Below are 23,859 nucleotides of genomic sequence, written 5' to 3' on the forward strand. Positions count from 1 at the left end.
CCTAAAGTAGAACAATTTATTCTTTAGAGTAATGCTAGCTGCTATAACAAATAGACTCCAATATTTCAATGGCTTCACACATAGAATTTTATTTATCATACATGTAATTATTCAATGCAGGTATTTCTGGTGAGCAAATAGCTTTCTTCCATGTAGTCACTCAGGGATCCAGCCTCCCTCCATCTTGTCCCTCGGCTGATCCAAGGGCCTCCTTTACATCTAGATGAAGGGGTAGTGGTAGCTCACTGCTTGTTAACCACTGCAACTTGGCCATAACAAACATCACTTACACTCAAATTTCACTGGGGAGAGTTTGCTCCAAACCCTACCCAATCTGACAAGGGCCAGTAGGAGGCAGAAAATGTAATCTCTGGTTGGCCCTGCAACAGCTATACTCTTGGGGAAGCACAAATGGAGATAACATAAAGACCACAGCCAGGCCTGCCATAGACTACAATTCTGGGATGAGCCCCAGTCAGCTGGGTGGGGCCAGGCTCTGGGAAGGAGTCTGAATCCAGATGCTGTTTGGTCATCTAGGGCATGGAGAAGAGCAGCTTAGGAACCAGAGGTCAGCTGGAAGGGCCCACCCTGAGCCTTTCCAGGGAAGTGCTCCTGACCAGCGACATTCCAGTGTGGCTGTGGTATCAGTTGTCTCTATCCCAGGGAGAGGATGCAGCAGATGGTCAGAGCTTGCTGCCACTAAGTATTTGAGGGGTTCAGCCAGCATCCCTGATGACTCTAGGTTCACCAGGAAACATTATTATGATGATAACGTGCCTCCCCAGGCAGCCCTGCCTCCTGACAGAGCCAGCACTGGTTGCAGCAACCTCAGCGCTCCTATTCTGCATGGCAGTTCCATCCCTCAGTGTACCTCATGGTTTGATCTCCTGATCAGGGTTCATGGGAGTGTTCCCCTGACCGATGGATCCCTTCTGGGTGTGCCAGCAGAATCAGGTTTCTGAACCTCCAAGGCTGGAGGCCAGAGGCTGGGGAATGCACCAAGGGAAAAGCCACCTACCTGGTGAGGTCTCTGGGGAGCAGCCAGCAGCCTCCCCTGGGCATCACTCCTGCCTCATCACAAGGCTTCTCTGGTGGGCCTGTGAGCATTGTGAGAGCCACAGTCACAGCCCCGTAGGTGTGGGTCTGTTTCCAGCTGCATGTGGGACATTCTGGAGCTTCCCCCTGATCTCTGTAAGGAAGGAAGCAGGAAGGAGAGGAGGTGAGAAAAAAAAAATCCCATGCTTAATTTTCCCTCCAAAGCATACTTTCTGAGCCTTGTCTGTATAGGATTTGGAACAAAGGAATCCTGGCGCTTTGATTATCGTGTCTGCAGCAGTTGTTGAAATGAGTCTGACACTCACTAGTGCCTTAGGAGGAATTATAATTACATTGAAAGACCCGAGGCAACTGAGTACACTGATTAGCTGCTTGCTCTGAGTTGATATATTTTTTTTCCCCTCTGGGTCACAAATAGGGCCATGGGAGATGGGGCTGTGTACTTCTAGGAAGCCACACAGAGTGGAGCTGACAGTTCCCCCCAGAGAAACAGACTGCCAGGTGCCCACCTGCTCCTGCAGGGCATGTCCCAGCCCCCTCTCGCCAGGGACTGCGTGCACTCTGATCTTGGGCAGGGGAAGGGAGTTGGGCTGCAGTGAGCATTCTCAGAGCGGGCTGGCAGTGATTGGACTGTTCCTATCTGGGAAGCCCTTCCCCCGGAAAGCTGAAGGTTTCTGCCAGGCATAATTATTGCATGGATAATTACACGATTCAGAGCCTGCTGGAGAATCCTGGGATGATGCCAGAGCAGAGGCAGAGTTCTGGGACTGTGGCCTGTTACTGCTTCTCAGAGCCGAGTTTGAAAGAAGAGGGTAATTGTTCGGTACCCAAAGAGTCCTAGCTGGCAGGACCAGGGCTCTGCCAGTATCCTCTTCTCAGCCAGCAGCACCCACCCTCCCAGTCCAGATCCCCATCTAGAACCTGAGTGCTGCTGACTCGCTCCTCCCCTACAGCCCTCCTGTTACCTGAGGCCAACAGCCTTCTTCCTCTCCTCTGCTCACCTCATGGCCTGGGTGCATCCCCTGGGCCATCCCTGGCTTTCCTGTAGTGGCCTCCCTGCCTCCACCCTATCCCCTCATCCCCAGTGCATTCAGACCCACCTCTCTGAATGTAAATCTGGCTGCTCCTTCCCGTGCCAGTGGTTTCTGTTAACCCACAGCACTAATTTTACCCCTCCCAGCTCTGCCCCCACTCCTGACTGTGTCTCTAGCACTATGCCTCCCGCCACTCTCATGACAGCAGCCCTATTGGACACCACTGTGCACTTCTAGTTCCTCAGACCTGGCTTTCTTCATGCCTGAAATGCACATGTGAAACAGGAGGATGTAAGGGTGAACATTCCAGGCTCTGGAACCAGACCATCTGGGTTTGAATCTTGGCTCTGTCACCGGCTAGCTGTGTGACCTTCGGCAAGTCATCTGACCCCTGAGTTCTTCTTTCTTCCCATCTATAACGTAGCAATAATAGTAACAAGAGAGCCTATCCCATGGGGTTTTGGGAAGGAAATGATTCATGTAAAGCACTCACAACATAATTAGTGCATAGAGCTGTTTCATGAAATATCTGTTGCATGTCCCACAGTGGATACTCACAAAATATCAAATTCAGAAGGAAAAAACTGGATGTCAACTAATCCATGCCTCATTGCACGGAGATCCTGAGAGAGCAGGGCCTCACCCCTGGCTGCCCCAGCAGCCTGACTCCCGAGCCCCAGCCCAGAGCCCTGTTCTGCAACCTGGCTAGTGAGGATCCAGACAGCTCCCTCTGTGCAGTCGGGTTCTCCAAGTTCTCTGAGGGCTTGCCAGGTGTCAGACAGATTCCTATCCTACAAAACCCTGCCTTTGAGAAGTCAGTTGAGGTAGGGAGAACAAATTTGCAACTCCATTTTGTTGGTTAAACAAAATAAGGGGACATCTGTTTGCAGGTGTGCTAGAGTTGGCCTGCACCAAAGGTCCAGGGAACTCTGTCTAGGACACTGTAGTCTTAATGAGGCCCAGGGCAGATTCTGATGTGCCTCACTTACTGGATCCTACCACATGCCTAGGATGGGTGGGAAGCACCCACACTGGAGAGGCAGTTTGGCCTGCTCTTGGGAAGCAGTTCTGTGCCTGGGCAGGTCACCATCTCAAGTGTCCAAGGGGCCTGTCCCACAAGAGCTGAGCCTGGACTCTGCAGACTGGCTGGGTCCTAACTGACTCCAGCATTTACCAAGTGGATGGCCTTAGACATGTGACCTAACAGCCCTGAGCCTTGGTGTGCTCTTCTGTAAAATGCAGGACCTGAGACTTAGCAAAGGCTTGACATACAGTGGAAATCACCAAGCACTCCCATGCCTGTAGTGAGCCCATCCCTGCCCATGGTCCATGTGCATTCCCTCCCTGGAATGTAGAGGAAAGAAGATCTCTGTGAAACTCTACATAGCTCTTTGTGGATGAGCAGTTTTCCCTTCAGTTAATTTGGGTGCCTTGACCTTTCCTGCCATGTGCATCTCTGACTAAGACTGTAGTATTACAAAGCCAGCCATACATGGTGACAAGGCCCTTCCCCAGGCAACAGAGGAGTGTTCTGGAGGTTTCTGCCGGGGTAGGTGTGGGGGCTGAGTGACTCGTCTGAATCCCCAGGGTCCACCTGGTTGAAGGGAATAATTCCAGTCATTGTGTCTCTGATGTCTCAGATGCCTCTGTGTCTCAGCCCTTACTGAGGGTATTAGTTGGGGCCTCTTGGTTGTGTCTCCCACCCTGAGGCCTGGGCTCAGAGGCCTCAGCTCTGCACAGGGCTCTGTGTCAGGGTCACCAGGGAAATGGGGCTGCCCAAAATGCCAGAGCCAACCAGGCTGCTCTCCTGGGGCAGCACATGCTCCATTGTAGTTCCATCGTACAACCACCGCTGGAATTTCTCCCAGAAGCCAGGCCCCAGCTCAGCCCTGCTGACTCTCACGTTCCTGGCTCCCACTGTATTCCCAGGATGTTATACACTTTCACCCATGCCTGGGTTCAAAACCTGGCTCCTCTGCCTTCCATCTGCGTGACCTTGCTGCGCTCATGTCACCTTTCTCAGGCCCCAGCTTCCCCATTTGTGAAAGTCTGTTCAGAAGTTGTGACTGGAGTGAGAACTAGTCTGCAGGGCTTCAATCAGTACCTGACCCATAGCACATGCTCAGTATAAGTCCTCAGCCAACTTACATGGTAGCCTTTTTCTGCAGATGAAGAAAAGGAGGTCAATGAAGTCGAGGGTCATGGTCAGGGAGGATTTGAACTCAGATCTACCAGATTCTGAGTCCTGGGCTTTTCTGCTCTTTCTGGGCTGTTGGAGCTGTCACTGGACAGGTCCACTGATCCTCTTGCACATCAATATGCATTGTACCCAGATTGTGCCCCTCTTTATTGGAGAACTGCCCTTCTGGGCCTTGAAGATTTGCTGGAATTGGAGAGTCACCAGTGGAACTCAGGTAGCGACATCTGGAAGGGGAAGATTGGGGTACTGTCAGCTGCTTTCATCTTGTCCCCACTGCTTGGAACCCCTTTGCAGAGCCTCACACTAGCTCTTCATCTGACTAGCTACATCCTATCCTCTGGGAGTTGACATAGGCGTCATTTCCTCCAGGAAGCCATCCTTTTCTCTCCTCTATTCCAGGGCTGGCTTAGGTGACCCTACTCTATGCTCCATGACACTATTGGTCTCACCAGGAGCCCACATGAACTTCAGGCCATGAGGCTTTAAAGTCAGGGAGCAAGCCAAGCAAGCCTACAGCTTCCAGTGCCTGACATATGACTATGGCAGAAGTTAAGTAAAGCTATATATCTACTTACATACTTGCTAATATTCTGCCTCATTACAAAAGAGATTTGAGGCAAGTGAATGAATAAATGTTTGCAGAGGTGAATTAGACTGAGGCAGTGTTGCTGGCCCGGGAGAAACTACATGGGCATGGCATCAGGGGGACACGGGTGAGTATTCTGACCTTAGTCCTGTGGCTTCTGTAGAACTTTGGAAAAGTCATTTTACCTCCGAGAGCCTCAGCTCACCTACAAAATGAGCTATGACTACTGTGAAGAACCGGTGTGAGTCCACATGCAGAGGTCAGCAGCCTCAAGCCATCGCAGAACCAGTCACATGGGTTTGACACTGGCCTTTTCAACCATTTGCAGATGATCTGAAGACACGTGGCAGTTGTCACTTTATTTTGCAAAGGCTCAGATTTGAATTGGGTTCCTTAGAGGAACTGAAGGTCTTGGAGGCCTGAAGGTGTGGGAAGGTCACTGGAGGTTTACACACATGCCTCCACACTCAGACCTGCTACCGGCACACACATCTCAAAACAACTGCATTTCCCTCTACCTGTCCTTGGGTTCTCAATAACAGTGGAAGTATTTAAAAAATAAAATAAAGCAAAACACCTTTGTTCTGTGAGTAACAATGCAATCTAATAACACAGAGCATATATTTGTGGGGCAGAGTTCATTGCAATAGTTTCAAAATGATAATCGTCCTGTATTTATAGAAGCACAAAAGTTCTAAAGGGGTCATTTTATTTTTTGCCTATCCTTTGCCGCATGTAGTGGGGAGGTGGCATGCTGGGGTGGTATTTGAGAGCTGAAGGATTTGGAAAAGTCCCCCAGAGCTTTCCTGGGAGCATTAAGGATTAACTGCATAGGAACTTGATGAATTCTGCCCGGGGCTTTCCCTGCAGGAAACCTGCTTCTCATCGGCCAGTCCCACCCAAGCCGCTCCAGCTCAGCAGTCCAGCTTTATTTTGCAATAATTGGAATAATATTTTGCTCTGGAAGGAGGGGCTGCAGCAGCTGCCTGGCCCCTCTCCCCATCACCTCTCAAGTGCTCTGCCCCAGTCAGCAGGCCCTTTTTTCAGGAGTAAGCTGCAAGTGAGTGGTCTCTGGGTATCGGGATTGCTGTTTCGAAGGCCTGTTAGACCCTCCCAGCTCCGTGTGGACTAGGACAAAAACTGCAGGGCAGACTTTGTTTGTGAGCTGGATGACTTTCCTCATCTGTAGAATGGGCCACCTTGCATGGTTGGCATGAGAAATAAATGAGAAATGCTATATGTAGTGCCTGGAGAACAGCAGGAGCTCCAAAAAACTTACCTTATCTTCCTAAGGTGTCTGCAATACGGTTGCAAACAAATGTCCAAGGACATGATGTTGCTGATGGGGCAATGCCAAGCTTTGTTCAGAAAGGTGAGGGCTTTGTGAGATGGTAGCATAAACAGGACCCTTTACCCTCTACTTCCCACTCATTGCTTATGGACAAGAAACCTGGAACCCATTCTGGGAGCTCAAGATGTCACAGGGTCAGAGACATCCAGTTAGAGAAATCCAAGGGTCTAAAGACTTAAGGTCATTTTTTATTTGGGAAGGAGGAGACTTCTCTTAGGGATTTGCACTGTGTCTGAATGCATATAGGGAATGTCATTCCTGGCAGGTTAATACTCTGAATTTCAGAATGGAGCCCACTGGGCTCTGTTCAATTCTTCCACAGAGCTGGCAGTCCTATTGAATAGGAGATGATCATTAGCCTCAAAGATGGGCCCATGACCTCTTTGTGGAATGAAGAGTGAGTGGGCATCCCATCCTTGTTAGTAAGGAACTTTTTGGTTTCAAACAACAGAAAGCCAACTCTTACAATTTAGGCAAAAAGAGGATTTATTGGTCATGTAATAGGAAGCCAGGGTAGAGTTAACTTCAGTCACAGCTGAATCCAGGAGCTCAAAGAAAATGTCAACAAGAATCTGTTAATTTCCATATCTCAGATCTGCTCCCCTCTTTTTTGGCCTTGTTCACTGAAGCACTCTAACCTTGGGGTGCCAAGAGTAGCTACCAGCATCCTCAGATTTATACCCTGCCAGCTGAGCAACCTCAATGGGAAAGGCATCTCCTCAATAGTTTCAGGAAAAGTCCCAGGACTGGCTCTCATTAGCCTAGATTGGCTGTGTTCTGTGCTCTAACTGGCCAGGATCTGGGAGGAAGGAAAATTCTGCTTGAACGACCAAATGAACTGTATTTGGAGGAATGAGAAAATGAAGGAGCTCTTCCTCGAAGAAGAGGAATGGCTGCCAGGCCAGCAAATACCATAGATGTCACTGCCTTGTGAAAGGATGCAAGGTGTTGGTAAAGCCTAGTCTCCACCAAGGCACTGCTCACCGTAACCTCCAGCCTGAGTCATAACCATCCCTGCTTGCATTTTCTGGGCCCCTGCTTAGCGTGTAGGCACTGTGCTTGCTGTTAAACATGCATCTTCCTGTGAGCCTCTGAGATTGGTTCTGTGACCAATATTCCTGTTTGACAGATGACAAACCATAGACTTGCAGGGTAGAGTAACACAGTTGCCCAGAGTTAGAACTTATAAAAGGCAGAGTTGGAATTTGAACCCACATTAGATAGTCTGACTCCAATGCATAGACTCTTAGTGATATAGTCTTCTCCAAAAGTGCCTTGCATCCCTACCCTTCCATGCTTTTGTTCTTTCTAGTCTCTAGACTTTAAATGCCTTTCTTCCCATCCTTGCTCACTTGCCAATCTTGTCCTTGAATACTGTCTCCTTGAATGGTTTTCTCCAGGATTAATGCTGAGAGAGACCCTTCTCACGGTGGTCAGCAGCTCATTGCAGAATACTATGGGTATATTGTTTCTTCTCAATGGCCAGCTCTCGGAAGGCAGACACTGTATCTGTCATTTACCATTCCAGCACCTAGGACAGTACCTAGCACATAGTAGGTACATATTGCTCCTTAAATGTTTGTTGATTCTTTGCATGGTAACACAAACTCAAAGCCCAGAAGGTTGCTGGGACTTCTGGACAGGAACTACTGTTAGTGATGACCTCATAGCTAATGAGCATTTTCTTAATGATAGCCAGTGTGTCAGGTACTTACTATATTAGCAGCTTTGCCAAGTGTTCCTTTTAATCCTCCCAACAGTATAATGATGCTGATATTACTCTTCTTGTTTTGTAGATGGGGAAACTGGGGCTCCAGAAGTGAAATGACTTCCCCAAAGTCTAGCACATCATGTAACTGGGTTTCAAGGATAAGGAGGGGGCTGTCTGACTCCCTCACACCCTTCTGCCCCTCATACACAGGAAGCTGCCCACAAGACTGTCCCCTAGCTGTTGGTGATCTTCCAGGATCTACTGAACACTTTTCCTATGTTTGGAGAATTCCTAGCTTTAGAAATTCTCCCTTCCCCAAGCTGGGAGCTTACCTTCAGACATCCCCTTGCACCTAGCTAGGGCTAGGACAGCAAAGGGAGCCGCAAAGGCTTTATTTGGAAGAGGTCCACCTGATGAAGTACAGAATCCATTTTTGGTGAGGGTGGCAGCAAACAGCTTTTTGGAGGTGGTGGTGGGGAAGTTCTGGGGTCTCCTTCCTAGTGTAGCCATGGCACCTGTGTTGAACAGTGGAGATATCAGGTGGGGGGTTTTCCTGGAGGACCCCCCCAAGGCAGGGCTTGAATATCATTCCAGGCAGGATGGCCTCCAGTGCTAACATGTTGACCTTCTTGGAAATTCTCTGAATTACCAAATATATCTTAATAAATTCTTTCTCTGTAAAAAATCAACTAGAGTGGATTCTGTAGTTTGCAACAAAGAGCCCTCACTGATAGGCCCATTCTCACATGGAAGGGAGCACATGGGTTTTAGACATGACCCTGTAGGAAGGTACCATGAGCTCTGGACATCAGGAGAAGCAGGTGAAGATGTGGCAGTAAACAGACCTATAGGGAATTACAGAAGGGAATTTTTACACTGAGCGGTCTTTAGAAGCCTTTGCCTTCTACATCAGTGCTTTCAAATTTTTGTTCATACAGATCATGTGGGGTTGTTGACATGTAAATTCTGTTTCACTGGGGCTGGGATGGGACCTGAACATCCATCCCCATTCTCCAGGTTTTGCTGATGTTGGTAATCTGAGGACCGCCAGTGAGATGGTGAGGTTCCTGTGACCCTTAGGCCTGAGGCAAAACGTTGCACATTACATAAGTGCTGACTTCAATTTTCATGAAATAATGAGATCAAATCTTCCCCTGGCAAGTCCACCACTAACAATTATTCCTATCTTTGGTATTATCAGCCCTAAGGCACTGGGAGCTTTAAATCTCATAATTAGCATGCTTTGTTATGCTGCCCCTGTTCCTAATGAGAACATTTTAATAATTTGCTTTGTTGAAGAAATAGGATTGGTTCCTTTACCCCATAGTGCAGCATGATAGAAATGTAGTTTGCTATTTTTACCTCTAAATCAGCCTAGAGAATGCCAGCAGTGTTTGAGGCACTGCAGGAGCCCCAGTCCCCCAATCCCAGGGGAAGCAGGCCCTCAAAACAACCAGCATGGCCTCTGAAATCTTCACCAATTACAGACATCCAATTCCTGGCCCTATCTCTTTCCAGACCTACCTTACCCTATTTTCCATGGACACCTGACCTCAGGCCACTCTGAACTACCTAAACAGGACTGCTCGCTCTCTCTCTCTCTCTCTCTCTCTCTCTCTCTCTCTCTCTCTGCCAACCCTTTCCATAGACAATTCCTAAGCCTGAAACACCCTCACCACCACCACCACCACCACCACCACCACCACCGTTATCTATCTGGCCAACTCTTCCAGGAACTTCAAAATCCAGTTCCTGGGTCACCTCCTCCAGGAAGCCTTCCTTGACCCTCCTTTTTTCTAGTCCATGGACTGACCTAAATCCTAAAGATCTGTTCTTCATTTTAAAACTTCTTCTTGTCTTATAGCCTGCAGCAAACTCAGACCACAAACTTGGATAAGCAAAAAAATGTTACTTTCTTTATTGTACAGTAACCAAACTTAATTTCAACTTCAAGCCCCTATTCTACAGAGTGAAAGAAACAAAATCTTAGCCAATTTAGGTTCCCCATCCCATTCTCTGGAGTTGCATTTCCATGTCAGTTTCTATCTCAGGCAGGACTGCCAAAACATGAAAAAAAATTTTGATCCTCAGTCTTCTTTCTGTCTGTGCTTGCATCCACCAGATGTCCTTGATCCATCTCACCCCAGATCACAGGCCCATGATGATCCCCGGGGTATTCTCAGCTGTGCCCGAGGCCTCTTGAGTCCAGTTCCCTCTCCCTCCTTCCCTCTCTGTCTCTGTCTCTGTCTTTCTCTCTTAGGCACAGAGATATTGAGCTTTCTGGAATGAGGCCCTGTGACGTTGCCTCAGACCCATTGCCCTGGACACCCCGTGAAGCCATCTTGGTGCCCAGATCACAGGCCATGAGGCTACGTCTGCCATCTGCTCTCCCACCCGCCCCTTCCTGCTCCCGTGGGGAATGTCTGCCTCCCGGACCCAGGGCACACAGCTGGAGGGCAGGGTCAAGGTCTCTTCTGTTGACCACCATCCTTTTTGATTCTCCCCCTCCTCCTCACAGCAGTCCAGGCACATTTTGGGGTACAGGGCAGGGGAAGGTGTGGGGAGGCAGAGGTTCCTCTGACCAAGCACAAATCATTTTTGCAGGAGTCCTTCAAAGCTCTGGGCTTTTGGAATTCGGAAAGTCCAAGACATCAAAGAAAATAGCCTTTTCTTTCACAAAGCCTGTTTAGAGACTCAGAAGTCAAGCAGTGCTTCCTTTGTTTGCTGCTCTCTGTGGGTGGCCAGCATGGAACATGGCCTGCACCCCAAATTGGGGAAGAGTCTCTGGTTATCCAGAATACCAAGAAAGGAGAACATACAGACTTAGAGAGCTCAAAGAGGAAAAGACAGGGATATTCCTGGAACCAGTAAAAGCAGAGGAGGATTCATTCTAGCCAACTTTGTGGGGCCTTTCTGGTGAGCATGGTGCTGCTTCCCTCATGCTACCTCACAATCCTGTGTGACTTGTATTGCTTTTATCCTAATTCTTCCACTGGGGACTGATGCAGAGAGGGTTGGGTAGCTAGCTGGAGGCCACACTACCAGGGTCCACAATCCCCTCAGGCCTTAACCACCAGGCACCCTGCCTCCTGTGTGCAGCACTTGGCACAGTGTCTGGAACTTGATAGGGCCCAGAACGTGGACCTCTGCTCTTAATGCCCTAGTTGTGTGGCATCAGATCAGCATCTTGACAGCTCCGTACCTTACTTTCCTCATCTTTAAAATGAGGGTAGTTTCCCGCCCTTAGCAGAGGACTGCTGTGTACACCCAGTGACTCAGTGAAGGGTCTTTGACCAAAAGGGCTGACTGTGTGCATGAAGTCCGAATTTTATCTTTTCCATTACAACGCTAGGGAAGTCACATCTCTCAAAAAGCCAGTCTCCTGATCAGCCAAATAGGCACAACCAACATCTCTGATAAACAGTAAATAAATGTGGTTCCAGCAGGGAGTAGGGCAGACGGGCGATGGACTAGCCTGGGTGGGCTGGTGAGGGTCAGGCACTCAAATGTTTTCGTAGCTAGTTGCTTATTCACTGGTTCAGTGTAGCCCCAAAGTTGCCCAACTGCACCCCACCCAGTCTCTGCCCCATCAACACTCCAGACAAGACTGGCTGCATGGCCCAGAGAAACATGAGCCTGTGGGCGGGCGCACAGGGCCTCCCAGTGCAGCAGAAGCCTCCGCCTGTGTGCACAGTCCTGTGCTGGTGACCTCAGTTTCTCACAGAGAGTCTGACGAGATTGTTTCCCTCCACCAGTAGCTGCCTCCTTGGTTTGCTCTCAGTTTCTATTTCTCCTTTGCTGCTAAATTGTCCTGTGGCTTCAGACCCCATTTCAGCTCTGACTCAGCCGTGGGGTCTGCAAGGCCTGCAGCCCTGGGGAGCGGGTCCGGAGCAGTGGTGCCTGCCGGGCTCTGTCTCAGAGGGTGTAGATTAGGTTAACTCCTGCCTTGGAGACAAGCCATGTCCTCTGCTCCCCAGTGATGACACAGAGAGACACAAGTTCTGCTTGACCCTTGGCCTCATAACTCAGGGCCATGGGCAGAGGGAAGATGAGCCTTCTATACTGTCATTAAACTGAGAGGCCACAAGGAAAGGCCAGCAGTGTTTGTGAGAAAAAGCCAGAACACAGGTGTCTTAATTCTTTCTGTATACTATAACAAAATGCCAAAAACTGAGTGGTTTATAAACAACAAACATTTATTTTTCACAGTTTGGAGGCTAGGAAGTCCAAGATCAAGGTTCTGGCAGATTCTGTGTCTGGGAGAGCACCTTTCCTAATTTGCAGAAGGCTCTCTTCTTGCTATGTGCTCACATAGTAGAAAGGTGAGGGAGCTCTCTGTGGCCTCTCTTATCAGGACACTGATCCCATTCATGAGGCCCCCCTAAACCACCATCTCCCCAACCACCCCCATCATGACATAAGCACCATCCAAAGGTCACACCTCCTCATACCACTACATTGGGCATTAGGTTTCAACATATGAATTCTAAGGGCACATTCAGACCATAGGGACAGGGACCCAGATATCGCATGTTTCTCTGCTTCCCCAAAATCTAGTAGGTAGACAATGAACACCTAGCTCCTTGTCAGTAAAGAACAAGAGGAAAGATAGGAGGAGACTGCCTTCAGAGGCTCCCTCCTACCTAGCCCCAAACTCGGTAAATCTGGCAGCCCCACACCCAGTTGTTCCCTGCATGGGTGATCACCCTCTGAAAACCTGCAGGAAATTCTACAATCCCGCCAACCCCACCCCTCAACTCACACTTGTAGAGGTCTTTGCCTAAACAAACCCTTGCTTCCCATATTTATTCAGGGAGTGGGAATTAATGTCATTGCAAATCTAATTCAAACATAATTAAGAAGGTAAATCCACTTTTGAAAAAAAGTCTGATCACTCATCTTCAGACCAAATAAATAAAATTTCAAGTCTCAGAGATGTGCAGCCTCACAAGAACGGCACTCCTCTTCTCCCTGGGAGAACATCAGGGCTGCAGGGAATTGTTTGAGGAACTGTCCCCTCTGGTCCCACCAGTGTAGAGGTGAAGCTAAGCCTTCTCATGAGTGAAATGCCATTAGTGATGCCCACCTTAGGTGGTTGGTGTGAGGATTAGAAATGTGAGGGTCCAGGTGAGAGTCTCCTGTGGAATAGGAGCCCCATAAAGCAGGATTTGGTTTGTTCCCTCAGTATCCCAGTGCCACACACAAGGTAGGTGCTTAGTAAAAATGAAACAGTCAAACTCTGAAACCCAGAGCATGGCAGTGGCTTGCCGAGGCTCATACAGACTGTCAGAGAGTCTAGATTCACTGAGGACTCCTAGTTCCTGACCTGGCAGCTCCTTCCACTAGCCCACGGCAGATGAGCACTACCGTCTCATCCCACCAGTTACTACCATCCGTGTGTCCTTGGACGCTGCCTTATTTTCCCTGGACCTCAGTTTTCCTATCAGCAGAATGGGCATATTATTAGATAGAAGGTCAAACCTCCATCTTGGGAAACAGGCAGAGTCCTGTCCCACCTCCCTGCAAGAGCTGACCATTTTTTGTCCAGAATGTGGCCAGAATTTTGTCTCTACAATCATCAAAATCACCCTCTCCTCTCCCACCCTCCACAAGGATGAAATAATGGAAGGCAAACATTTCCCTGCTGCCAGCCCAGTCCCACTGAGTCAAGCTAGAGTGGGAAGAGGGATGGGACCAGAGTCTGCCCCTTCCCCCCACACCTTGTGAGACCCGACGCTGCCTGCGGCTGGCTCTCTGTGATTTAGCTTGCCCTCACTCCCTTACCTGCAGTGCGCTGGAGTTCAAAATGACCTTGGCAAACTGCCTTATGATTATCTGTCTAGAGCAGAGAGAACAGAATAAAAGAAAACCCACTCAGAAGTCTAGAGAGCTGCTTGGGGGTGGGGGCAGGAAAGGAGGGGGGCAGGAGGCCAGGAAATGTCTCCAAGCTATTAGGCAAGATGGATCAGGGAGAGGAGAGTCAAGCCTGTGAAGCTCCTCTCTGGAAAACCGTTGCTGGGGAGAGACTACGTCCAATGGCTTCACCAGAATAGGGCCCTGCAAGGTGAGGTGGGGGAATAACCACTTCTCCCCAGACAACCACCCTCACAGCCACCTTATTTTGGCCTGGTGGCTCAGAGAGGTAACAGCTCTGATCTAAACAGTTTCCAGAACCTTCTCTCTTCCCGCCGAGGCAGGATTGTGCTAAATGATGAAAGCAACCTGGCATCGGGGGCCCCGTGCCTGGTTTCCACCATCCAGATTCTGCTCTGTGACCTTAGACTAGTCATTTTACCTGTCTGAAAAACATGTTCCCTGGACTATACAATGGGGAAAATAACATGTAACTCAGGGTATTGATGAGTGGAGGCATATGGGATAATAGTTAAGAACATGCATTTACAAGTTAGGTGACTGAAATTCTATGATTCTGGGCAAGTGATGTCATCCCTCTGAGCCTCAGTTTCTGCATCTGTAATATGGGCATCGGATGGGGAGGCCAGCCTGGGAGGACTCCTTTGCTAAGGAAGGACCCTGCCTCTTGCTTCCAGCTGTTTGGAGCTGTTAATGGAGCACCAGCAGGAATGTGAAGGCAGATGGAGAGTGACATGATGTCTACTCCCAGGCTCCTTCCTGTGGGGGTGTACCCGGCTGCCTGAACCCTCAGAAAAAGGTCAGCTCTCAGGCAGCCCTCTCTGTACAGATCTCCCTGTCTCTGGGTGCTGATAGTCTCCCTCCACTCTTTAGACTGGAGTGTTAAAGGCACCCAGTGTTCCTAGCCCAGGGTACTATCCACGTGCCTTCCCACACCCTGCCTACAGGGCTGTCTTCAAATCTCCCAGTGTGAATGAGTCATTGGTTCCTGCTGAGACCCTGAGCGGAGCAGCTGATGCTCTGGCCACAGACCCAGCACCATTTCCCTTCAGGCTTTTAAAGCAAGATCAATTAATGCAAGCTGAGTTCAGCTCTATGCCAAACCTTTGCAAGGAAAATCTCACCTAGTCCCTCAAATAACCCTGGAAGGAAGCTACTATGGTTCTTCCCATTTTGCAGATGAGGAAACTGAGGCTCCAAGAATTGCTGTCAGCCAGGGCCAAGTCTAGAGTCCTTAATGACTATCCTGCACTTCCTCCCCAGTATGGGCAGAAAGCTTCTGAATAAGTGCATGTGGCTCCAACTTCCAAGGCATGTTCTCAAGGAGGTATGTCATCCCCATAACCACTCTGAGGAACATGCCAGTCTGGAATTTGAGCTGATAATTAAGCAGGGGTGATCTAATCTGATGAGCCCCACATGGCCTGACAAAGCAGATACACAATAGATAGTAAACATTCTATGATGATGATGAAGATTATTACCATCATTATTACTCTAAGCCCCTTTTACAACAGGGTGGTGGTGAGAAATCCCCTAAGGCCAGTTCCTTCCTCACAGCCTTGAAGCTCCTACTCATCCCTCTCGCAGGACAGCCTTAACATGGACTCATTTCTGGGTTGGGGCCCACTGGAAGGGTCTGTCTGCACACATGGTCGTTCCTCCTCTTTTGCCCTCTCCCCCATCTATCCCTGTCCCCAAGCTTCTCTGTCACCTCGGAGGCCCTCGTCGCCTCCAGCTTCTCTCCTCCTCTGCAAGGAGCCCAGGAAGCACGGAGGAAATATGCCATTCCCTCTGGGATGTAAGATGTAATTAGAGACAGGGCTTCAGCTCAGAGCGACTGAGGCCGGAGTGAGCTTAGTGCTGGAGTTTCAGGCATCACTACTGGGTGTGTGAGGGGTCATGGGGGGACGGGGGACACAGTTTTAGGATAGCTGGCCCCTGGCCCTTCTCACCATCCGTGACGTACATGGCTATGTCCTCCAGTCCTCACTGCAGAGGACTCTTCTGCACCAAGCCATGTCCTTGACCCAGGAGATGCCTAAATGACACCAGGTCCAGCCCTCAAAAGCTATCAGTCCATGGAGGAGATGGTCTTAAAGCAATGCCCACAGCACACTCAGTGCTCTGTGCTCCAGCAGAAGGGCATCCTCCTTCCTAGGAGCCCAGAAGGAGGGATCCTTCACCAAATGTTCCTCTAAGTGTCCCTTCACTAATTCATTCATTTAACCAATACTACTCAGTGAACCAGTTTCTGGCCATTCCTTCTCAGCCTTCTTCATTGAATTCTCCTCCGCTGGTACCCACTAAATGGTGGCTGGCCCCAGGGCTCCAGGCTGGCTTCCTGTTCTCCTCCTCCCTCTGTAGTTGCATCCACTCTCCTGGTCTTACACATCATCTATATACAATTTGCAAGTCCTGTGGTCATGACCTGCAAAATACAGCTTGAGTCTTCCACGTCTGCTCCCCTCGTCCACTGCCTCCCTAGTCTAAGCCAACCTCATCTCTAGCCTGGACTATTGGCAACAGTTTCCTTGGTCTCCTTGTACCAAACCTGCCTCCTACAAATCCCTGTCAACGCATATGTCAGGTCATCACTCTCGGACATAAAACCTTTCAATGGTTTCCTTCGGTACATGCAGTATGTCCACACTCCTGACTATTGCCCTCAAGCAGTGGCTGCTCTGGCCCCTGCTGAGCCCCCTGAACGCATTCCCCACCCATCTTTGTGGCTCCTTTGGGTCTCTGCAAATGAGCTCGTTCCTGCCTCTGGCCACCAGAATTTCCGTGGCTGGCAGCTCCTCCTTGGCATTCAGGAAAAATGCCCCCTCCTCATATTTCTGACCTCTCTAGTTGAGGTAACCCTTACCCTGACCAGATGGCTCATCTTACGGCCCTCTTTTTTCCCAATAGTGCTTACTCCAATCCAAACCTTGGGAATTTATTTTCCTGCTTGTCTATTGTCTGTCACCCCCACTAGACTCCAAGACCTAGGAGAGCAGGGACCTGGTCAGCCTGTTCACCACTGTCTCTCCAGCCGCTGCACAGGGCCTGGCACAGAATAGGTGCTAAACAAGCTGTTAAGGAGCAAATGCACGTAGCCTGCATGTTAACAGCCCAACAATCCCTACAAGTTTAAGTGTATCTTCTAAGTCCGGCTCTCTCAGTCCTCAGGGCTTCTATCTTCATATTAACAACTCAGGGTGAATACAAATTCATCCTCCCCAGTGACTGCAGGCCCAAGCTGAAATAAGAAGAGATTTTATTTTTTAAAAAAATAGCAATAATAATAAGGAAATCATCCTCAACTTGGATTCTGGCCTCAGGGGCTCCCCGACTGCTGTGTGGATCTGACCTGCTCACTTCGGCTCTCTGGCCTGCATTCTTCCTATGTCAGATAAAGCCTCCAATACATGCTGCTTCCCTTCCAGATCCCAGGGGAATCTGGGCCACCTCATGCCCAAGAAAACTCAAATGCCAGGTGACCAAGATCTCTAAGGAAATCAGTCCAAGATCTTTCTTGGGGCACGGCTCCCACAGCCCACACCTTACAGAGAGACCAGCTGGGCTTTCTGGGTGGATCACTTGCCCCAGAAACCACCCCTGAGCCCACCCTGCAGAAGGCTCCAAAGGCATTTTGAGGCACAGTGAGGGGCTGCTAATTTCAGCTGTGGGTCCTGCAAATAGAAAAGGAGTGCGCATGCCTCACGCAGCATCCTCACGGTGAACTATGGCTCCACACCCGTTGCCTGGCCCTGTACACAGATCATGGAGGCTGTAACTGATCTACAGGTAAGCTGGCAGTCATGATGTTCCTCAGGTAACAGGTGGAAAGTTCATGGAACCCACCACATGCCATGAACTTGTCCTTCCCTCCACACAGCACCATGACTAGAGCTTAAGGTGATCGAGCAATCCCCCTCTTCAGTAATAAGGCATTGATACCCACCCTGGCAGGATCCTGAGGAATCTGAAAGATCAGAAACCCTGATGGCATTACCTCGCTCCCAGGCCTGCCCCAGTGGGGGCACGGCAGCCCTTTCTTCAAACCCTCTCTCCTTCAACTGCAGAAGCGGGGGCCCCAGCAGATAGGTAGGCAATAGGGACGAAGCGCGCCATCCGGGAATAAAACCCCAAGCATTTCTCATGGTCCCCAGAGGAGGAGGTCTTGGTGGCCACACCTGGCAGAACTGCTCACAACAGGTGGGCAGAAGCTGGCAGACCTGATGCCAGCTGGGTTGTGCCATTCTAGGTTGGACGGAAAACATGTCATGTCTACGTCAGGGATCACATCTGTAGAATAGGGGTGTAAGGCTGGGTGCTTTCATAGGGTGGCCCTAGGCAAGCAGCTTCTCCTATCTAACTGCAGTTTCTCCAGCTATAAAATAGGGTCTTGGAAAACAATAAAAATGAAACACACCGAGTACACTCCACTTGCTGAAAACAGAATATTCCAGTACCTTGGAAATACCAACCCTCCTTCCACCCCCCTTCGCATGTGCTCTTCTCTTTGTTCTTCTTCTTAATGTTACCATTAATGGACATAGCCCTAAGTAATACATTTTTAAGGGCTGCATTTCACTTGAAATGTAAGTAAATAGAATCGCACTATTTTTCAAAAATGGGCTTGATCATCTTGGCTGTGTGACTTGGGACAAGTCCCTGCCCCTCTCTGGGCCCTGCTTTCCCTGTCTATAAAATGGGCTGGAGGTGGGGGGTAGAAAAGGGGCAACCCCAAAGTTCCCTTCCTACTGTTACATAAGCTTCTACACTGCAGGTGACCTAACATTCCACATGTCCCGTGGCCTCTTCATCCTGCAGGCCAGGTCTGAGGCATCACTCTCAAACAAGTCAGTCCTCACCTGAGCCTGCTATATCATGCCCCCTGAGTCAGCTGTATTATTTCTTAGTTCCCCTGACTTTGAGCCTTCTACCTGAACACAGAGCAAACTTTTAGCCAGTCCCTGACAGCAAGTGCTGCCAGCTCCATTAATCCCACTGGGAGAGACTTGCCTTCCTTGGCTGCATGAATGATGCTCTCAGCCGTGCCCCAGAAACTTGGGCTCTACTATTCAATACTTGTCACCAGCAAGCTCTCTTCCTGAGAGTTCACCCTCCAGCCACCAAGGTGACTTGAGAGCTTTGCAGGCCTTCTCAGCAGTGACAGAACCACCAAGCAGAACTCCCCACCTCCACTTTCCAACCCAATTTGGATGCCCCAAAGCATAATGATGAAGTTATGCTGTAAAAAGAGAGAGATGTTTGCAGACAGCTTAAACCTTGGTCTGCCACCTGCAGGCTCTGCAGCTATGGCAAGTGCTTTCACCACTCTGAAGTCCAGTTTGTGCATCTACAATAACGAGATCATAATAGCTACAGCAGAGTCCTTAGGAGATGCAGATGCAAATTTGAAACATCTTGGACAATGCCTGACATACAGTAGAAGTTCCGTTCCCTCCCAATAATACCATCTATAAAGCAAGATGGGAAACATATATTCCTTGTTAGTTCCTATTCAAAAGAGGCATCCCCATCTACAGATTTATAGCATCTAGCTCCTAGCCATACACCCAAAAGTCAAACTGAACAATGGTAATAATAGTTTTCTGCCATATCACACTGAACTGAGGACCTGAGTTAAGCCCCAGTTCAGACCTGCCAATATTTTCTAAGCACCTACTGTGTGGCAGGCTCTGAGATGGACCCTGGAGATAGAAAGATGGATAAGAAAGTCTAGCATCAAAATTAAAAGGTTGGCTTGGAAGTCAGACACATCTGGGTTGGAGATACGGATCAAGTCATAACACTCTCTGTGTGACACTGGACAAGTTCATCACTTAAACTCTCTAGACCTCAGTTTCTAAACCTAAAATGTCTCATAGAGTTGCTGGGAGGATTACATGAGATTTCTATTTGGCAAACTGTTGCACTCATTGTAACCGGCATAATCCAGAAAGTGTCAAGACTCAATGTTGTGTGGAAAAGAAAATAAGACACACATACCCATGTAAACACACAGAAAGATGCTATGTAGGTAAAAAAAGTAGACACAGGTGATCCTCATTTTTCTAAGGTTAATTGGTATAAGAAAATACCACTTAAAGAGAATCTTCTTAAAACAAAGTTCAAAATAGTCATTGTAAATAGTGAAGGAAAGGGGTTTGAATGGGGCCATACCTTGAAAAACTGAAACTGAAAACATGAAAACAAGACTTTTTATCTTGTATTAATAACACATAGGTTATAATGTCAAATGAGCTAATTTTTTTCAATTAAAAATAGGAATTACCAAGTGTTGGGTTTTTTTTAGGGGGATAGATGAAACTTTTTAGACAGAATTATAGCTTCATCCAATGCTACATTCTTCATTTTGTGTTCAGCTTTTGCAGCATGATATTAAAGAATGTCATTTTATGCAAATATTTTAGAGGTTTATCAGTTTTCCTAAGGGCATCTTCCAGTCAGTAAATGATAACATTTTTCTCTTTTGAAACATCTGACATTTTTGTCAATTTTCTCTTCTTCAACTGTTACCTAGTTTAACTCTGCCAATTCTTCATTTGCAGTTTAAATGTGAATAGAATAGTTTTCCAATAATACTTTTGCTGACTTATGAAATCCTGACCTGTTGCAAGATTTGCACTTTTTCTCTTCATCAATTTCCTTAGAATTTCCATGGCATCTTTAAATATTTAACAACAAACAACTAGCTGAAGAAAACCAACAAAGACATAAGTGGGATGAGTACAGACTGAAAATAGTGTTAACTGAAAATAATCATACTTGGGTATAAACTAAATACTTAAGCAACCTGCTCATTAGTAAATATTTTAGTGTTAGAAAGTCTTTTACTTCTCTACCAAACCTTATAACTGTACAGACTTGAATAATGACTTAATGATCAAATTCAGATTAACTGACCAGAATTTCTAAAGGAATTCAGAGTAGAGCGCTTACTATGTGGATTCTTTTAAGTAGGTAGCCTAGGTATCTTTACATGCACACATAACAAAGTCTAAATCTCATCAATATCTTAGCCCTGCTCTTCAAAAATAATAGCTTAACAATGTTTAGTCTCTGATTACTCCTTCCTAACTAAATGTTGTGGTTCATTATTTTAGTTCCATCTTGTTATTTTTAGTTCATTTATATTTAAAATATACTAACCAATACAGTTGGGTTTGATTCTACCACTTTGCTGTTTGTTTCTATTCTGTCATTTTTCTTCTTTCTTCCTTTATTGCCTCTTTCCTGTCTTTTTGGGAAATTAAGCAAATACTTTTATTATTCCATGTTTTTCTTGTATTTGCTTTTTACTTCACATTCCAGAATTATTTTTCAGTGGTTACCCTAGAAGTTTCCATCTACGTCCTTAGCCTGTGCCAGTTTATTTTTAAGTTAAGATTTTTCTACTTCCTGAATAATGCAGGAACTTTACAACAGTAGAACTACATTTCTCTATTCTCACTTTTTGTGCTAATGTTGTCAAACATTTCACTTCTACATATGTTTTAAATCCCACAAGATATTATTAATATTGTCATTTTTAACAGTCAATATTCTTGCATATTAACTCAAACATTTCTTTTGTAGTATTCTTCATTCCTTTTAACAATTTTTTTGTTTCTGGCTGGAATCATTATCCTTTATTCTGAAGAATTTCCTTCAGCATATCTTCTAGTGCTAGTCTGATGTCATTCAATTTTTGCTCATTTTTAGTTTCCATTTGTCTGAAAATGTCTTTATTTTGTTTCATTTTTTTGCAGGATTTTTTGCTGTGCGTATAATCCTAAAGTAGCAGTTTTGTTATTTTTTTTTTAATTTCAGCATTTTAAAGATGTTTTCTAGAGTTCATCCATTTTTATTGAAAAGTCAGGTTAAAGACTTCAGGTGTTTCTGAAAATAATTTGTCTATTGTCTCTGACTGCTTTTGAGAATTTGTCTTTGGTTTTTAACAGTTTGTGAACTGTGCACGTGTGGTTTTATTTGCTTTCATCTTTTTGGGGGGTTCACTGGGCTTCTGGAGTTGGTGAGTTGGTATCTTTCATCAGTTTTGGAAAGTCTTAGCTATTATCTTTCATATTTCTTTTGCCCAATTTCTCTCCTGACTTCTGGGATTCAAATTATGTGTATGTTACACCTTTTACAATGACCTACACAATACTTAGGCTCTGTTTGGTTTTATTTAGTGTTCCTTTCTTTTATCTCTCTAATTTTAGTTTGGCTATTACCTGTTATTCTGCCTTTAAATCACTGATTCTATAGTATATCTCATCTGCCATTAAACCCATCCAGTAAGTTTGTACTTTTTTTTTTATTCCAGGTAAATATTGCAAAGGTAGTAGACTTCAGAAGGCTACATATTTTCATCCATTCTGTCCATCATTTCCTCTGTTTTCGTTAACATAGCAATCATAGTTAACATCCTTGTCTCATGACGACAGTATCTGGATCTTATGTGGGTCTGTTTTTGTTGTTTGCCTTCTTTTCTCTTCTTCTTCTGCACAGTTCTTTAATTCGCTCCAGGCCTTAGCCGATTTCCATATTAGTAGGTGTTTCTTCCTGCAGGCTCCAGGGACAAGGGTTGGAGAGGAAGCTGTTCTCTCTTCTCTGTTGCAGTTGGTCTACATTTGTGTACAATGTCCAGTGTACAGTTAAAATTATGAGGCATGTAAAAAGGTAGAAAGAAGAGAAAAGAAGGCAAACAAAAATTATATATTTACAGGTTGATTATTTTCTCTTGACACACTGAAAACATCATTCCACTACACTTTGGCTTCCACTGTTATAATTGAGAAGACAACTGTTAGCCTAACTGCTGTTTATTGGTAGATGGTCTAACTTTTCTCTCTGACTCTCCTAACATTTCTCTGCCACAGATTGTGATGTTACCTGCACCATCTGGAGCTGTGCTGTGTATCACCTAAATAATCACGAGCAGCGGCCCTGTGTCAGACCTTCTTGCTCTGTCTCTCATGTCTTTTGGTCATCTTTCATCTTTTTCATCATAGTCTCATTAGCCTGCACTTTGGAAAATTTTTGTTTATATCTTTCTGCTTGCTAATTCTATCTTTAATTATATCCAATTTGTCCTTTAACCTGTAGCTCTGGGGGAAGTGTATTCCCAGCCCAGGGCAAATAAAGTAGTGAAGCTGGTGAAGCTGAAAAAGTCTAGGAAAAGGATAAACTGGAAGAAACCCATTTATTGCTCACAAGAGGCTTAGTTCCATTAGTGCCTCTCTGGCAGCCAGTCTTGTTCCCTGTTTCACCTGCTCACCTCTCCCCCGGCCCCTTCCGGGAAAAACTCTTCAGGTGGAGCCCCTGCAACTGACAGGCACTAGACCAACTGCAACAGAGAAGAGATAATAGCTTCTCTCCACCCCTTGTCCCTGAAGCCTGCAGGAAGAAACACCTACTAATATGGAAATTGGTTAAGGCCAGGCATGGGGTTCTGGAAATACTGCAGTTTTACCCCACAAACCTATCCGTATCCATCTGTTCAGACTTCAAATTTAATTAGAGTATTTCCCATTTCTATATGATTCTTTTTCAAATCTGCTAAGATATTTTTATAGTATCTTATTAGTTTCTCATATTTTCAAACTTCTCTTTTATTTATTCAAACATATAAACATTGCCATCTTGTATTCTGTATCTAATAAGAATTCTAATGTCTCTTGCTCCTTCTGGTTTTCTCTCATAGAGTCTTATTTCCTTGTGTGTTTTTGATGGTAGGTGCTCCTTGGAACTCTTTCTTTGGGTATTATTTGAGGACTGAGTTGAATTTTCACTTCTCCAGAAAGAACTGTGTTTGCTTCTTGCAGTCATGTGGGAGACCTACCAATCCAAGACCATTTTACATTAAATCTTCATCTTGAGGTTTTTTACACCACAAATACTTGTGAGGGCTAGCATATGGTTACAAATTCTCAGGGAAAATAAGTCCCATCCCTTCCCCTTTGTTCCTCAGCATCAAAGTCAGTACAGGCAGATTTTCTGTGTTAATTCATTTCTCACTAGTCTTTATATTAAAGATATATATTCTCA

General features: G+C 46.7%; 1 protein-coding gene and 1 long non-coding RNA gene across 4 annotated transcripts in view; one reads left to right on the forward strand and one right to left on the reverse strand.

Annotated features, from left to right (window-relative positions):
- Window positions 1-23,859, forward strand: part of KCNIP1 (potassium voltage-gated channel interacting protein 1) — a 335,952-nt gene that overhangs the window by 141,709 nt on the left and 170,384 nt on the right. The window lies entirely within an intron of this gene.
- On the reverse strand, window positions 117-1,644 carry LOC140848102 (uncharacterized). The gene is made up of 3 exons (XR_012128661.1): window positions 1,566-1,644; window positions 1,019-1,189; window positions 117-219 (listed from the first exon to the last, which is right to left on the reverse strand). It is a non-coding gene; the product is annotated as an uncharacterized lncRNA (long non-coding RNA).

Source organism: Manis javanica, chromosome 1 (assembly GCF_040802235.1).
Source record: "Manis javanica isolate MJ-LG chromosome 1, MJ_LKY, whole genome shotgun sequence".
In the NCBI taxonomy this organism is placed as follows: domain Eukaryota; kingdom Metazoa; phylum Chordata; class Mammalia; order Pholidota; family Manidae; genus Manis; species Manis javanica.